We start from the raw sequence: 17,922 nt of genomic DNA on the forward strand, positions 1-17,922 counted from the left end.
CAAAAATTAATTACTAAAAAAATTTAAAACATGCATAAAATAAAGGCCTCAATTATTTATTATTAGATTCAATGGGCATAAACTTGCTCTGTAAAATTGCTATGAAAGCTTCTAAATGTTTACTGTTCACTTCTGTACTGATCGTGGGCCCATGACAAGGAACTCAAAGATGGTAACCAGTGTACAGTCCACATTTGAGTCATACTAATCTGTACTGCTCTACTGATATGTTTGTTTATTCCTGCTGTACTATCACTCAATCTTTTTTTATTGTAGTAAAATATACATAATATAAAATTTACCATCTTAACCATGTTTGGGAATACACTTCAGTGGCATTACCTGCATTCACATTATTATATAACCATCACCACCATCCATCTCCAGAACTTTTTCAGCATCCCAAATGGAAACTCTGTCCCTCTTAAATGATAACACCTCATTCCACCCTCCCTCTAGCCCCTGGTAACCACCGTTCTACTTTTGTCTTTATGAATTTGAGTATTCCAGGTACTTCATATAAGTGGAATCACAAAATATTTGTCCTTTTGTGTCTGGCTTATTGCACTTAGCATAATGTCTTCAAGGTTCATTCATATTGCAGCATATATCAGAATTTCATTCCTTTTTAAAGCTAAATAATATTCCATTATATGAGTATACCACATATTTTTTATCCATTCATCCATTGATAGACATTTGGATTGCTTCCACCTTTTGGCTGTTGTGAATAATGCTGCTGTAAACATAGGTACACAAATATCTGTTTGAGTACCCGCTTTTCATTCTTTTTGGGTATGTATTCAGAAGTGGAACTGTAGTTCGATGTTTAATTTTTTGAGAAACTATTATACTGTTTTCACAGAGGTTGCACCATTTTATATTCCCACCAGCAATGAACATGGTATTCCAGTTTCTCCACATCCTTGTCAACATTTGTTATTTTCTGGTGGGTTTTTTTTCCTTTTTTTTTTTTTTTAAATAATAGCCATCCTTATGGGTACAAAGTGTTGTCTCATTGTGGTTTTATTTGCATTTCTGTAATGATCAGTGATGTTGAGTATCTTTTTATGTACTTGTTGGCCATTTGTATGTCTTCTTTGAAGAAACGTCTATTCAAGTCATTTGCCCATTTGTTAATTGGATTTTTTGATGTTGTTGTTGCTGGGTTGTAGGAGTTCTTTCAATCTTAATTACCATGGCGGTATAATACGTTTTGATATCTGGTAAAGAAAATGCCCCCCCCACACACACTCTTTTTGGTTGTTCTTTAAATATGACTTGGCATTTCTTGGCTCTTTGCTCTTCCAAATAATCAGCTTGTTGAGTTCCTTTTAAAAATCTTGTTAGGATTTTGATTGGAATTGCCTAGAATATATACATCAATTTGGAGAGAAATTATATAGTCACAATATCGTCTTCCTGTCATGAACATTTGTTTATGTCATTTTTTTAAAACTTGCAGTAAAGTTTTTCTCTAGAAAGGGCTTTCACATGTTTTGTTAGATTTACTTCTGGATATTTGATATTTATTCATGATATTATAGGTGGTATCTTTAAAATTGTATTTTTTAGCAGTTACCGGTGAATAGAAATACAATTTACTTTTCACATTGATTTTTTTTTTTTTTTTGCGGTACGTGGGCCTCTCACTGTTGTGGCCTCTCCCCGTTGCGGAGCACAGGCTCTGGATGCGCAGGCTCAGCGGCCATGGCTCATGGGCCCAGCCACTCCGTGGCATGTGGGATCTTCCCAGACCGGGGCACGAACCCGTGTCCCCTGCATCAGCAGGCGGACTCCCAACCACTGCGCCACCAGGGAAGCCCTTCACATTGATTTTGTATCTAGAAACCTTCCTGAACTCTCTTACTAATTTTAATAATTTATTTATAAATAATGTTGGGTTTTCCATGCTGACAATCACAAGACCAGCAAGTTTTTTCCTTTCCTTTCCAATCCTTACACATTTCCATTTTCTTTGCTTTTCTCGTTTTACTACAAAGGCTTGTATAATGTGGTGTTAATGGGACTTCTTAGGCCTTGTTTCAGCTCTTAAAGGGAATGTTTTCAACATTTCACCATTAAGTATGATGTAAGTTTTTTGTCCTTTTTTTTTCTTGCTAGATGTTCTTTATCAAGTTCTAGGTCAAACTGAGTTTTTAAATTTTTAATAGGATGTTAAATGCTATTATTTTTTTTCTGATTTTATTGAGGTGGTAAATTTTTTGCCTTTAATCTGGTAATATGAATTCTGCTAACCACTTTTCTAATATTAAACCAACCTTTCATTCCTGGCATAATCCCAACTTGGTTATGACGTACTAACTTTTTTGATACATCACTGGATTTAGTTTGCTAATATTCTGTTTGGGATTTTTGCATCTATATTCATGAGTTAGATTAGCCTGTCACTTTCCTATCTGTTTTGTTCTTGTCTTCTTTTGGTCCTGAGGGTTTCTTTGATCCAGATAAACTTTGTTTCCTGCCTAAATAAGGATAGTAGATCGGTGGTTTTTGCTGACTTGGTAACACATCAACAGCATATGAGAATTTGTGTTTTGATGGAGCATGATTTTGAATTATATTCAGACCATGTGCTGAACAGTCAGCTCCTGAGTTGGCTTTGATGAGGGCTCAACATACTTTTATGCAAAGGACAATAGTAAATATTTTAGGCTTTGTGCAACACTTACATCTCTGTATTAGTCATGGTTCTCCAGAGGAACAGAACGAATAAGATATGCATAGTTATATAGATATATGGAATTGACTCATGGGACTCTGGAGGCTGAGAGGTAGCATAATCTGCTGTCTGTAAGCTGGAGACCCGGGAAAGCCAGTGGTTTGGTTCCAGCCCAAGTCCGAAGGCCTAAGAACCAGGAACACAGATGGTGTAAGTCCTTGCCAGAGGACAGGAGAAGACCAATGTCCCAGCTCAAATAGTTAGGGAGAGCAAAGTCTCCCTTCCTCTGCCTTTTTGCTCTATTCAGGCCCTCAATGGACTGGGTGATACCCATTCACTTTGGGGAGGGCAATCTGCTTTACTCAGTCTACTGACACTAATCTCATCTGAAAACGCCCTCACAGACACACCCAGAAATAATGTGTAACCCAATATCTGGGTACCCTGTGACCCAGTCAAGCTGATGCATAAAATTAACTACCACTCTGTTATTATTTCTCCTCCCCCCTCCTGCTTTTTAACAACCTTAAAAAATATAAAAACCATTCTTAGCTCACAGGCTATGCCAAGAAATTTGCCAAATCTTGGTTTAGACTCTCTCCCAATATCTACATCACAATTAAGTTTTTTTCTACAATATAGTGATGCTTGTGTGGTTTCCTAAAGTAAATAATCTATGAAAATCAGGAGTCAGATAGACAGCCACCACCCACAGTACTAATGTACACCCACCCAGCACATGATCCACGCTGCCAGACCTGCATCCACCAAACTTAGTATCTTTTGAAATTAGTACCAACCTGGACACACCAAGTAAATGCCCCTAACTTGTAAGCACTGTGATTCTAATAGCTACAGTTAGTCTCTGGCTCTCTCTTGCTGCCCTCTCCTGGCTGGCCCATTGCTGAGGCTCAGAGGAGAGCCCTGGTGGAGTTCATATGGCTCATAATACCTTCAGGTCTGGTTGCTGGTCTGTAGACTTGTCAAAACCTGCTCCAATAGAAAATACAATCAGGGATCTTAACACTGGTTGTGATGGCCAATTTTATTATTTCTCGTAGGGTCCTAAGGCTTTTTGAAGAATTATCACATAGTAAACATTTCGTATATACCAAGCATTGCTAAATATGTGTTATTTCATTTCATCCTTATAACAACCACATGAGCTCCATATCCCTTGACTGTTGAGCGTTCCCTTTGTAACAGGTGATGAAATTGAGACCTAGAGAGGCTAAATACCCTGCCCAAGGTCCTAGAGAGGTTAAATACCCTGTACAGATAGTACGTAATGGAGTTGGAGCTCGGAGTTAGTCCATATATATCTGACTCTAAAACTCATGTTCTTAACTGCTACTTAAGGTTCTCAGTCTTTCATACTGAGTCTAATTCAGTGGGAATCTATGGAGCCAGACATTTGCATGCACTCCAGGATTCTGATGCGGGTGTCCCGGAGATCTACACTTTGAGAACACTGCCTCCCATAAATAGAAACTGAACTGCTTCCAGCAGAAGGATCTAACTATTCAACACCAGAAGCTTCATTCTTGGGTGGAACAAAATGCTGGGCCTACCCACATTCTTTGGGTAAAAGAGATTAGAAGAAGTGATAAAATGTAAAGGAATCTTCTCTCTTCCTGTCCCTCAACTAAGCCCCAGAGAAGTGCTGCTCCATCAAGTTTACCTAAAGAGGTGTAACAGTCACCTTTGCTAACAAGCAGCCCTGAGCAAGTATCAACTGGTTATGTGATAACACTCAACAACTAAGGGAAGCCTGGCTCTTCTGAGGAACGATTGCACATCTTCATTGAAAATGTGTACTGAGCTGCCCAGCAAATCCCCTTTCCTTTCTTTAATAAGTCAGACCTGGTACTCAGCCTGTCAGATCTGGAACTGTTCATGGCTCACTAGGCAGAGACAAAAGGAAGAAGGCTTAGTTATCATCTAAACACAATGAATTTGCAATGAAACGAAGCAGCCTGGGCTACAACCATTCCTGGGCATGCTCTGGCTTTCTAGCAGCAAATCTATGTTTGGCAAGGAATGGGATGGAAACTTCTCCCCACCTTGTGCCCAGTGTTTTCTTGAACTTCTATATCTCTTTGGCTCCTGGGTGGGGTTGGACACCATCCAAAGAGCAGAGGTTGGGGGTACACATGGCTATGAGGGCCAGCCACTAGTTAGTGCCCAGCGAAGAAGAAATATAGTGGGGAAAGAGCAAAACTATGCAAGGAATTTTGCTGGATGTTTGACTCATATGATTTAATCTCCCAACAACCCAGAGAGGTGTTGGGATTATATCAGTATCTTCATTTGACAAATGAGAAAACAGAAGCACAAAACTCAAAGTAAGTTGCCCAACACCACTCAGATAACAAGAAGTAGAACCAGGAATCAAACCCATAGTCCTGTCCTTTCCACCTAGCCACGTGCCACTGTAAGGCACCACTGCCCTCTGTGTTTATCCCTCAAAATAGATCCTCTACTTCCAATCTAAACAGGTTCCACTCACAGGCCTTGGCGAAAGGCCACTCGCCCTTGGGTCCAAGAATAACATTAATACAATGAACCATTTTTTTGAAATGAGATTATGTATGTAAAGCACTTAGCCCAGTGCCTGGTACTTTTTAAAGTACTCAGCAGACCCCCGGGCATCGTCAGGCCTGAGTCAAGTGTGTTCCAGGCTGCAGGAGGTTCCCTTGACCATTTGGTAACGCACACTTCTGAAGTAACTACAATGGATGGTCAAAATAGGAAGAAAAAATAGCCTTGGATTTAAGAACTTTGTAATCTAACTGGGATATTGAAAGAATTGAATATTTAGAAAATAACTCAGAACTTATTAATAGTTTACGTATCATACAGGGTTCTCATTTCTATTTGGGATCTTACTCACTACTGGACGTGTAGCCTTGGAGAAAATGATTTCACATCCTTTTGGATCTCAGTGTCCTCTTTGGAAAAATGGAGACACTACCCATCTCAAAGGATTTTACTGTTAGGGGCACATATATGGTCAATACTTAATAAACAGTACACAGGGTCTGGAGATAAAGGAGGAAATAGAATTAGGTGGACTTCCTTCAAGATCTAACTTTGGAATTGAGCTCTGAATGAGGTGAAGGCCCTGAAACTATAGAGAGGAAGTAATGTTCCAGGTGCTTTTTATCCTCATGTTATAGAAAATCCAACTGAAATTGGTTTAAACACAAGTGGAATTGATTGACTCATAGAACTAAGAAATTCAGAGATAGGGCAAGTTTGAGATGCTCTAGGTGTTGATAATATCATCATGGTTGCAGCTATGGTTCTTGGCAGTGCTTTTGTTGGTACACTTCATGTGCAGTTTTACCTAGAGTCTGACTTTACTTATGATAGTCAAGTGACTGGAGAAACAGTCCAAGCCTCGCATCTATAGTCCCTGAGGACCTTCTGTCCTCCATTCTCAGGAAGAGTCCCAAGAGCCATTCTGATTGGACCAATCTAGACCACATGAACCAATCCCTGCACACAGGAGGTTGGGCTTATGTGATTGGCTCAGCTTAGGTCACAGGTTCCACCCCCAGAGCCTTGGAGTGGGGACCAGTTCCTTGGAAGTACATGGCTCCTCAAATGGAAATTGGTCACTGTTGAGAGGTGGGATTTGGCAGGGAGAGAGACACAATGCCCTCAACAGGGAAATTGCTTTTATAAAGTAAAAAGGATCGAGGGAGCTGTGGATAGAGTGAACCCACAGACTTGTTGGGGGAAGCAGCGCATTCTCCAGAGGGGGTTGTGAGAAATGGAACATTTGAGAGGGAAGTGGGGGCCCTGCAGGAGGCCATGCCAGCCTCTGGGGCCTGGGGCCTTGTGTGAGCCTGGGAGTTTTACTGTAGCGTATACCGGCACCACCAGCAAATTCAGGAAACGAGCCTGTTTCCTTCTATTATAAAGGCTAATCCTTTACTCATGAAACAGAGTATTCACTCCACCTGAAAACGTTCGGTGTTGGGATTAAGGGAGAGGGAGCCCACTACATGCTGACTCTGGGTAGAGGGGTTTCCTGGGTTTTCTCCTTTAATAGTGCTCCCAACCTCCCTCTGGGACAGGAGGCTTTACGGCATTCGCAGATGGGAGAGGGAAGGGAAGAGACCTGTCCCGAGTCACTCAGCTAAGAGATGGCAGTGGGGACCCTGGAGTCCCCAAGGCTGCTTGACTCCCAAGCCCACAGCAGGGCACCAGGCTGGGATTTTCTCCAGTTCCTGAGAATTCCGCTGTCCTGTATCACAGCAGCGCCTGGGCTGATGGCCCTTTTGCGTGGTGACGCCTGCTTCAGAGCACAGCTCATCCTCGGCTACGTTGGTTGTGCCCGAGGACCCTACTGAATGTGGGAGTCTGGAGGCAGGGGGCTATTCATGAACAGGGACCTTCCCTGTTCTGTACCTTCCCCTTCGGACCGAGGACGGGAAGTCAGGCCCAGGAGACCCGGGGGCAGAGGGGGTGCTGAGCATCCTTTCCGGAAGTCATCCCTGTCCTCCTCCTCCTCCTCACACCCTCCCCTCCGGCAGTTATGAGTGCCCTGCTCGCTGCTTTATGTAGAGTGTCTGCTCGAACATCCCACATTTTCCTAGATGAGCAAACCAAGGAACGGCCATGACAGCGGAGGTCACAGCAAGTGGCTTGTGCCTGTGGGTGTGTCTTCTCATCCCCGTTTTACAGATGAGTACGTTAACCTCTGGGAGGTTGCCCACCCGTCTCACATGGCTGGCAGGTGACTGAGTTGGAATTTGAACTCAAGTTCTGTCTGACTCCAGAGTCTGGATTAAGTGCTCTGCTGTGAAGGGTGACCTTGAACTTAGGGAAGACCTTCAGTGAAGCTGTTTGGCCTTATGGATCCCTCCCCAAAGAGAATGTCATGTGCTCCCTGGAGAGCGTCTGATCCACTTTGTTGGAATAAGCACAGATCCTTTCTTGGGTCACCTGTGTACACTGATGTCACCATCCCCCTCCCCTACTCCCCACTTCTTCCCCCCTCCCCCAATACCTGAACAAGCCCCGGAGGAGTCACTTCTTGTGCGGGCTCCCTCCGCCCCAGGAATTTTCTATCTGCAGCAAGTAGAGTGCAGACTTCCCGGAGCCTCGGGACCCATCACCCCCAAGATGATGCTGATGCTGATAGTAAGCCTTTTATTTTTTAAGGCCAACTACAACAAAAACACGGAAACTGGAAATGAGCAAGGTCCACGTGAGCAATCACAAGGTATAACAACAGCTGCGGGAGAAGGTGACTGCAGGGAAGTGGATTGCCCCCCTTTTCCTTGTGTTCTGTTTTTAGCCTGTGTTTTTCAGAGCAAGTAGGTGCCATGGTGATAGGTGCCATAGAAATAGATGGAGCACACCTCCCAGCGTGGGGCTGCCGAGCCAGCCGTTCCCATGGAAATGCACAGAGCCCTGGGAAGAGCCCAGGATTCTGCTGTGTTCTGGCTGCAGCGCACAGCAGGCCCCCTGAAGGGCCTGGCTCCAGTCAACCACGTGACACTGCTTTAGGATGGCCCCTTGAGGCTTCCAACTTTCTCACCAAGTTTGTCCAAGGTCCCTGATAGCACACCCTCCCTCCGAGGGCACCCATGGGAGCTTCTCTCTGAGTCATACCAGAGACTGTCTTATGGAGCTTTGGCTTTGCCCATCTGGGCCAATAGTGGCCTCTAACACTGCTGGCGGTCCTGTCCCCACTGTTGGGAACACGCTGTCCCCATCCTGACTAGATGTGGAACTGTCACTGGTTTTTTGCAATGGTAATAAAGAGCTTTTACCACTGGGATTGAGTCCCAGACATTTGGTAACCAGGAATACTCATAAAATGAAATCTCAGAGGATCTCAACCTGAAAGCAGAGCGGGGAAGGGCATAATCAATCACGTCTGAGGTTGTGCTTTCAGTTAGTGAACCTCGGACAGTGCAGACTCAGGCCCAGCCTCACAACTGTTTCCGGATGCAGCTTTAATGCACTGAAAGACCCTTTGAAACAACTGCTCGAGCTGTCCCATAGCATTTATATAACCATCTTAGCATCGCTGTCTGTAGATGTATGTAAATGATCCTGTTGGAGCTTAGCTTGTTTTTATTTGGATTTAGACCAATTACACGTCTTCTGAAATATAACCCATGTGTACACACGCCCTTTAAACCTAACTGTCTTATATTAGGCCTGGCATAAGAGGGTGAAGTTTAAAGGACATACGTTATAATATCTGTTCCATCATATTTACTTCTGCAATGGGGCTCTATTACATATACTTGTTTCCATACATTTGTACTATCAGATGGCATACATCCTTCAGGGAAGCGGAAGTATGATTCTGGACTAAAGTATAGTCCTGAGACCAGTAATTCTAAGCATTGACCAATTGAAGTTAATTTTACTCTCAATTAAAGAAACACATACACACATACCCTTAACAAAGGAATTTTTTAAAAAAAAATTAATAATCCATATCACCATCAACTCATGAATTATTGCCCAGGTAGTTACAGATTGTGAAAATCATAACATTGGAAGGCGCTAAAAGTAATGTCTATCCTGGCATATCTGGCATTTGACATGAAGACACTGAGCCCCAAAGAGTCGAGGTGCTTTGCTGTTTAGCTCAGCATATCTTCTGTGTATGCAGGCGGTGTGTCAGGTCATTACCACACGGCCAGCCCTTTCCCAGCAGTGGAAATGCATGGAGTCTCCCACCCCTCCAACTAGCGAGTGGTGCTCACAGTGACCTTGAAGTAGGCCTGTAGGTCATGCTATTTGTGGAGCTGTGCAGTAGAAGGGTAGCCAGACATTAAAGCAACTTCCTGGTTTGTCCCTAGGACTCATCCGTGAAACCATGTCACTCCACATTTACTGTTCGTAGCATCATACACGTAACCTGCATCTGGGTTCTGTATATCATGTTTTGTGGTTACAGGAATTTGGTGTGACCAAGCATTGCAGAGCCTCTGAATTAATTAAGCAAACACGTGTGCTCTAGTTTTACAGGCGAAGCAAACTATGAGACAGAAGGGCTTGCCTTTCTTGCCCATAGCGCTCTCATACCTTGGAGTTTTGCCACTTGGTTGGATTGCTTTCTTTGGCCTAGTAACTAAAAGCAGATTTGCTTTGAAGAACAAGGCTCTCAAATCTTCTATAACTCTCTAAGAATGGACATTCACAGTCATGTTTGGCAGACAGAGTTTTCCCAGATTTTCATAGAGCCATAAAGTTAATGTTTGGCCATGTGAAGCATAAACAAAGAAACCTTCCTTTCCTAGATAAGCTCCTTTCCATGGAGTTGGAACAGGAAGCCTGAGTTAGAGAATAGTTGATATTTAATTCAAGAGACACACAAACCCTTGTGTCACTTTTCCCAACAATTTGTAACTAAACATTTAGTGTGACTGCACCTTAACAATCACAGTTTCCTTTTTAAATTTTAATTAAAACTTTTTATCGTGGGAAAATATGTACAACACAAAATTTATACCATGTTAACCAGTTTTAAGTGTACGGTTCAGTGGTATTGAATACACACACATTGTTGTGCAACCGTCACCACCACCCGCCTCCAGATCTTTTTCTTCATCCATATCTTAAAATCTGTCCCCATTAAGCACTAACTCCCCATTCCCCCCACCCCCAGCCCTTGGCAACCATTGTTCTATTAATATTTTCTGTCTCAATGAGTTTGGCTATTCTAGTATCTCATATAAATATAATCATATGGTATTTGTCCTTTTGTGGCTGACTTATTTCACTTAGCATAATGTCCTCAAAGTTCATCCATGTCGTCACATGTGACAGAATTTCCTTCCTTTTAAAGGCTAAATAATATTCCATTGTTTGTATATACCACATTTTGTTTATCTACCATTTCACTTTTCTATAGTTTATTTCTTATCATTTTAAAATTTTGAAAAATCACAAAGTGACAGAAAAATTGCAAGGGCAGTAGCCCCCAAAAAAACCACCTCTTTTTTTCTTGAACACTTTGAGAATAAGATGCCCTGATCCTCATCATTTTCCCATACTTTTCTGTGTTTTTCTATAAACAAAGACACTTTCTTACCTCACCACAATGCAACCACCAACACCAGAAAGCTGACACAGATTCATAACCACCATGGAATCCTCAGACTCCGTCCAAGGTTTGCCAAGCATCGCAATAGTGTCTTTTATCACAAAAGGATCCAGCTCAGAATCACTCTTGCATGTTCGGATGTCTTTTTGTCTCCTGCAGGCTAGAACACCTCCTCAGCCTCTCCTTGACTTTTATGACCTTGACACTTTTGAACATCACAGACTTTGTAGAATGTCTGTCTAAGGTTTCCTCATGGTCAGATTCAGGGGATGCATCTCTGGCAGAAATATCACAGCAGTGACACTGTGCTCTTCTTGCACCCTGCCAAGGGGTTCACCATTGTGATTTGTTTCTATACTAATGATGTGCACTTTGATCCCATGATTAAGGTGGTGTCTACCAGGTTTCACCACTATAAAGTTAGTCTTTTCCTCCTTTCTGATTAATAGGTATTTTATGGGGAGGTACTTTATTTATTTATTTAGGCTGCACTGGGTCCTAGTTGCGGCACACAGGATCTTCATTGCAGCATTCAGGATCTTTTAGTTGCATCATGTAGACTCTTACTTGCGGCATGCATGCAGGATCTAGTTCCCCAGCCAGGGATTGAACCTGGGCCTCCTGCATTGGGAGCAAGGAGTCTTACCCACTGGACCACCAGGGAAGTCCCTGGGGAGGTACTCTGAAACTAGGTAAATATCCCATGCCTCATCAACTTTAATTATTTTTTATATCCGTATAGACTTATGGATTCCTGTATTAGTGAGTTATACTCCATTCCCATCATTATTTAAAGCACACCTTGGCCCCAGTTTGACCAGTGAGAGCCCCTTCAATCTGTGTCCTTTCTGTATGGGCCCATCATTCTTTGAGCACATCCATGTGCTTTCTGGCATGACAAGATGTTCAAGGCTTATCTTCTGTTCTTGCCCCAGTTCTGGAAATCAGCCTCTTCTCCAAGGAGTCTTAATTCATTTTAATGGAAAATGGTATTTAGAATCCAAGATCTGGGCAGTAGATGTGCTCATTCCTATTGAGATGTTGCTGCTCCCAGGCAGGGCTAAGGAATATACGTTTCTCTGCAAACACACACATACACAGATACACTCCTTACTCTCTGATACCATTTGCCAGGCTGCCATTCCCCAACACCCTGAAGAATCCCCCCTTACCCTGATCAGGCTGTGACACCACAGGCCAGGCCACCCTCTGGGGGGATGTCCTCCCCCACCTTAGGCCTTCATGGCTTCCTGCCCTCCATCCCCGCCATGGACTCCTACCTCTCCACTCCGCCTAATGACTTTAGGACCAAATTGTTTAGGAAGAGGAAGTGGAAGGGACCACCACTGACTTTGGTTGAAAGTTGTTGTACTGCTAACAATCCTTTGCATATTGGGAACACTTGTATCTGACCTATTAAATAGACAATTCTAATCGTGACTGCCAGCATTTCCCCGATCTTTTGTCTCTGTTATTGTAATGAAAAAATTTCTATGAAATATTTATACAGCCAGGATGCCTTCTTCCTTACAGCAACATCTACTTTGCAAATTCGCAGTTGTATTTAGGCTGCCACCAGCAACTTTCCTGGCAAACATTGAGCAACTCCCACCCAAAAAATTAATTAGTGAAGACAAGGTCTGTACACCTACTTAATTCCAGGCTTCCATTAGCAAGTTATAGGACTCTGGGGAGGTGACCCAGGGGACAGCTACAGAAACCAGACATGGAGTTTTGGAACACTGTGAACTGCCTTGTAGTGAATAATGAGATCTTCCTGGCTGGACGGTGAACATCAAGGAAATGGACTGTGTCTTCTACTATTTTCTGTACCCCTCAAGGTCAGGTCCTAAGTATGATCTGTGTACGTACATATGTGATGCTTCCCGGGCTTGCTGGCTGACAGAGAGCTGTGACGGCTTCCTCGTGGCAGTGAGGGAGAAAGAGCATGAGTTACAAGATCCGACGGATGCCTGTTGGACTTTATCCGCCTTGACCTCCGTGATCACAAATTGTTCTTTAAGACACTTGCTTCAGGGCTTCCCTGGTGGTGCAGTGGTTGAGAGTCCACCTGCCGATGCAGGGGACACGGGTTTGTGCCCTGGTCCGGGAAGATCCCACATGCCGCGGAGCGGCTGGGCCCGTGAGCCATGGTCACTGAGCCTGCGCGTCTGGAGCCTGTGCTCCGCAATGGGAGAGGCCACAACAGTGAGAGGCCCACGCACAGCAAAAAAAAAAAAAAACCCACAACAACACTTGCTTCTTTGGCTGCTGAGCCACATCTCCTCCCTCCCTGGCTGCCTCATCCTGGTTGCCTTTGTACTGATACATCCCATTTGCTCTGCCCATCCCCTGCCTCCCGGACAGAGGACATTTATTGGGTGCCTTCCATGTGCCAGGCATTGTTACAGGTGCTGGAGATACTGCAAGGAATAAAACAGACCAAAAGGCCTGTCCTGGCAGAACTGAAGGGAAACAGAAAACCTTCTCCCTTGTGTGTGTGTGATCCCATGGTCCCACTTCACAGGAGCAACTTCCGCTGAGCGCTGGCTGGTCCAGCAGGGCACACGAAGGGTTAAGGCAGCCTCTCTCCTGCCAGGTTCTTTTTTGGGAGGGAGGCCTTCTAGACGCTCATGTCTCTGGCCTGGCCTCCTATCTCATCTGCCAGCTTCCTACTTTGCTTGCCCTGCAGTCCGTCTGCTACCTGTAGCCAGAGCCATCTTCATAAAGGGCACATCTTACCAAGTCACTCTATTGCTGAAAACCTTCATGATTTCCCATTGCTCTGGGGACAAATCCAAATTCCTTCGGGAGCTGGCCTCCCAGCCCCTGCTCCGTTCACCTCCTCCCGTGCAGTGTATGATCCAGCGGCACCGGAAGCTCGTTCCCTGCACGCGCTTCCCTGCCTTCGCTCGTGCTGTGCCCTGACCTAGAGCGCCCTTCCTCCCCGCCCTTCTGCTAGTCTGACCCCTACTCTTCGTTCTAGACTCAGCCCCTTTTTCTCCTCCACCTGCAGTCCACGTGGCCCAGGAACGCTCAGCACATGCAGTTATAGTTACCTATTTATTTTTCTGTCTCTCCCTGGGAGATGACACAATGATAATTATGTGTTTACTGTCTGTCTCTGGGGGATGGTAAACCCTCTGTGTGCGTGGGCTGTGTCTGTCTCATTCCCACTGTATCTGCGGCACGCTGAGCTGGGCGAGGAGGAATAAATATACACAATGCTTGCACCTTGCTACCTGTGGGCCCGGCCAGGAATTGTTCTAAGAACCTCACAAGCGTCCTAAAATCCTCACCACAACTCAATGAGGAGCAAACGGTTATTAGCTCCTGTTTACAGGTGAGAAAATACGCACGGAGCAGTTAATGATGCCCTCTTAAGTGTAGAGGCAGGCTTAGAATCCAGACAGTTTGCCCCAAAACTGTGCTCTGGACCACAGTGCCTGTTGCATGGATGTGTGGTGGATGGTGCCTGGACCCTGGGCATTGAGCAAGCACTTGGTGAATGACAGCTATTGTTATTATCACTGTGGTGTTCACACTCCCAGGCATCCACGCCTTTCAAATGGGAATAGGATCTGTTTTACTCACCTCTGTATATTTAGCATACCCCACATGGTTGGGACTAAATAAATATTTCCTGAAAGAGAGAAAACCAAGTGACTCAGATCCTCAGAAGTATAAGGAATAACTTATTTTATCATAATGACCTGATTCTACCTTCCTAATGTGTGTTTAAATTAAATTCCATTTTTTTATTAGGTAATACTTACATGTTGTGCTATTCAAAGTTGCAGAGAGTCCCTCTTCCACCAGGGCCACCCCGTGGCACAACTCCAGAGGGTGCCATTCACATAAAATCGTGTAGCAGCCACTGCTCCTGCTCAAGCCCCCATCTGCTCAGTGTCCCTTTCTACAGCCACCACTGGTACCAAGCTCTTCTCCATCCTTCCAGAGCAGGCCTCTGTGCATTTGAACTGATCGGTTGTGTGTGTGTTATTCAATACAGACTTCTTCACCTTGCCGTGTTCATTTTACATCTTTGGGAGATTTTGCATTTGAGGCATATAGAGTAGGCTTATTCTTTTTTTTTTTTTTGCGGTACATAGGCCTCTCACTGTTGTGGCCTTTCCCATTGCGGAGAACAGGCTCCGGACACACAGGCTCAGCGGCCATGGCTCACGGGCCCAGCCGCTCCACGGCATGTGGGATCTTCCCAGACCAGGGCACGAACCCATGTCCCCTGCATCGGCAGACGGACTCTCAACCACTGTGCCACCAGGGAAGCCCTAGGCTTATTCTTTTAATGGTTACATATTATCTATGTATGGTTTAGATGGATGGCATGGATGTACCATAGCTTAGCTACTCCTCTACTTAACCAGTCCTCCGTGTATTTAAGCAGACTCTATTAGGTTGTTTCTAAATTGTTTCTATTATAAACAGAGCTGCCTCTGTGCTGGTATTATCTCATCCACTTTTGAACACATCTGGAGGTTATATTCCCAGAACTGGATTGCTTGGGTAAAGCAGAGGAATGACTTTCTAATGGTAGAATTTCAGTCATCTCTGACAGGCACAGATAAGATATTTTCACACTGAGGCTTTGGGTGTGTCAGATCCTGCTAAGGAATTGATTGGCCATGGGTCCTCCTCTCTGCCATATTCGATACTGGGGAATGCTATTTGTGGGTTTGATAGTTTGTTATTCTCTAAAGAGAAAAGAGAGACCTCACAGCAGAAAGGTGGCTTCTTGGAGTCTGACCAAGTCTTACTGACTGGATCCCATCTTCCCTGACTTCTAGAGTAAGACCTTGCAGGACAACGCAACACCTGGGCCACTCAGCAGTGAGTTCATGGAGGTCCTGAGAAGCCTGAGTTCAGGGATCAGTCCACAAAGAAACATGTTTGAACTCTGGCCCCAGAATCACCTTGTGGGGAAAGGGACAAGGCCTCTGATGTTCCTGAGGATGTGATTCCTATTAGCACCACAGGATAGATGATGGATGGGTGGGTGGATGGATGGACAGTTGGATGGATACATAGATACATAGAAAATATCCATAGATAAATAGGTATTGATCAAGCAAGCACGAACTTAGACTTGCTTTTGAATCTGGGCTCTGCTACTTCCTATTTATGGAACTTCTTTGATTTCCCTGAGCCCCAGTTTCCTTGTCTATAGTGGGAATGTCTTCTTTGTGGGGCAGTGATGAGGAGCCAGTGGTTATAAACCAATGAGGGTGAAGGGCCTAGCACAGTGCCTGGCCCACCGTGCTCGCCCCTGTGTGGTTGTAGCTGCTATCATTTATTTTATGACTGACTTGCTCTGGTTGGTTTATTGAGGGCATTTCTTTGGCAGGAGCCAATGAACGTGTACTTCACGCTCGGTTTGGCCCCTGCCTTCAAGGGAACGACCCTCTTGAGTGGGGGTCCTCGACCTACTTCCCCTCCCAGCGTGCACGGCCAGTGACATTCAAGTGTCTGGCACACTCGCTGCATGCACTGCACAGGGCAGGATTTCTAGCTACACTCATCTATCTCCAGGCTAGGGAAGTAACATTATTATAGGAATTACCTAGATCCACTTACATTTATATTAAAACAATAAATAAATAAAGGAAAGAAAAGGCAATTACCCTCAGATTTGGGTCTTCTGGCTGCAATTTATTTGCAAAAGAGCATCCAGCTTGCATCTGCTGCCTTATAGAGCAATCATGGGGAGCGAGGGCCCACAGCTACCTGTGGGGTGTCTCATTTCATTGGGTTTGGGGTAAACTCCATTCTCTCCTCCAGATGTGAAGTGAGGTCAGTTATCAGAGGGGTCTGGCCACTGACCCACATGATTATGGAATGGTTCTCTCTTCAAACTTTGCTGAATGCCTGGCTGAGGTGCTAAGCCCTCCACAAACCTCAAGGGACCCACAGACATCCAGGACCTTAGCTGGTACCTTGGATGCTTGGCTAAAAGGTCAGGCCTGCCAGGCCCAGTGGGGGCTTGCTCAGTCCGGCAGGCAAGCACAGGATTGACCTGCCAAATCAGCTGCTTTAAGCCTCAGTATCTTCAACTGGGGTATGGAATCCAATCTCACCTGACCCTCCCGGCACCCCTACCCCAGCCCATGGGGACCGACCGTCCTCTCCTCTGTGCCTCCATGGCCCTTTGTTCCTGCAGCTATGAAAGCACCTGCAGTCAGTTTCAAATATATCTCTACCCCTTCCAGGACAGTATCATTTATACTTTTTGTGTTAGAGATTTTATACAATCTCAAATTCTTCATGAAAATAGCCATGCAGTTTACATGTTCTTCTGTCTGGGAGATGAGAGTTGAAAACACACACTGGGGGCTTCCCTGGTGGCGCAGTGATTGAGAGTCCTCCTGCCGATGCAGGGGACACGGGTTCATGCCCCGGTCTGGGAAGATCCCACATGCCACGGAGCGTCTGGGCCCGTGAGCCATGGCCGCTGAGCCTGCGTGTCCGGAGCCTGTGCTCCACAACGGGAGAGGCCACAGCAGTGAGAGGCCCGTGTACCGCAAAAAAAAAAAAAAGAAAAGAAAAAGAAAACACACATTGGTGATTTGGAATTCCACTGGGCTCGTCTCTGTAGATAGAAAGAACTGTGGAAAATCAGGCTTGTCCAGAACCTTCACTATGGACACTGCCCTTGAATCCTGCTTTCAACCAGCCTGCAGTCAGTCATTCAACAAACACGTATGAACTCCCACTTTTGTGTCAGGCACGTGGTATATTTAGATGAGGAAGACGTGGGCTGTGCCTTGGAGGCCAACACAACATGGCTATCTAGCCCTAGATTTTGCTGACATATTGATGCCTCTCTTTCTAGAGTACAAGAAGTCAATTTATAGGATTACTTTTTGAGCATATTTTCCTAGAGCTTTGAAACTATCTCTATATTTTAAAATTTACAGTTTTTATTCATTCACCAAAAATCTGTGTAAGACACTGTGCCTATAGTAGTGGTGAGAGGAGGGGATATAAAGAAGAAAACATAAAATCTCTACCTTCTATGTCCTAACTCTAAATAACAAGTCATCTGTAGACAGAAAATCTAGCCTATTAATTCCTTTGTGAGTTCCCGTGGTATGCATTCATTTCTTCAGTTACTCATAAGTAGGTTTGGTGTGTGCTA

The sequence above is a fragment of the Mesoplodon bidens genome (genome assembly GCF_964165515.1).
Source record: "Mesoplodon bidens genome assembly, chromosome: 3".
NCBI classification, from domain to species: Eukaryota; Metazoa; Chordata; class Mammalia; order Artiodactyla; family Ziphiidae; genus Mesoplodon; species Mesoplodon bidens.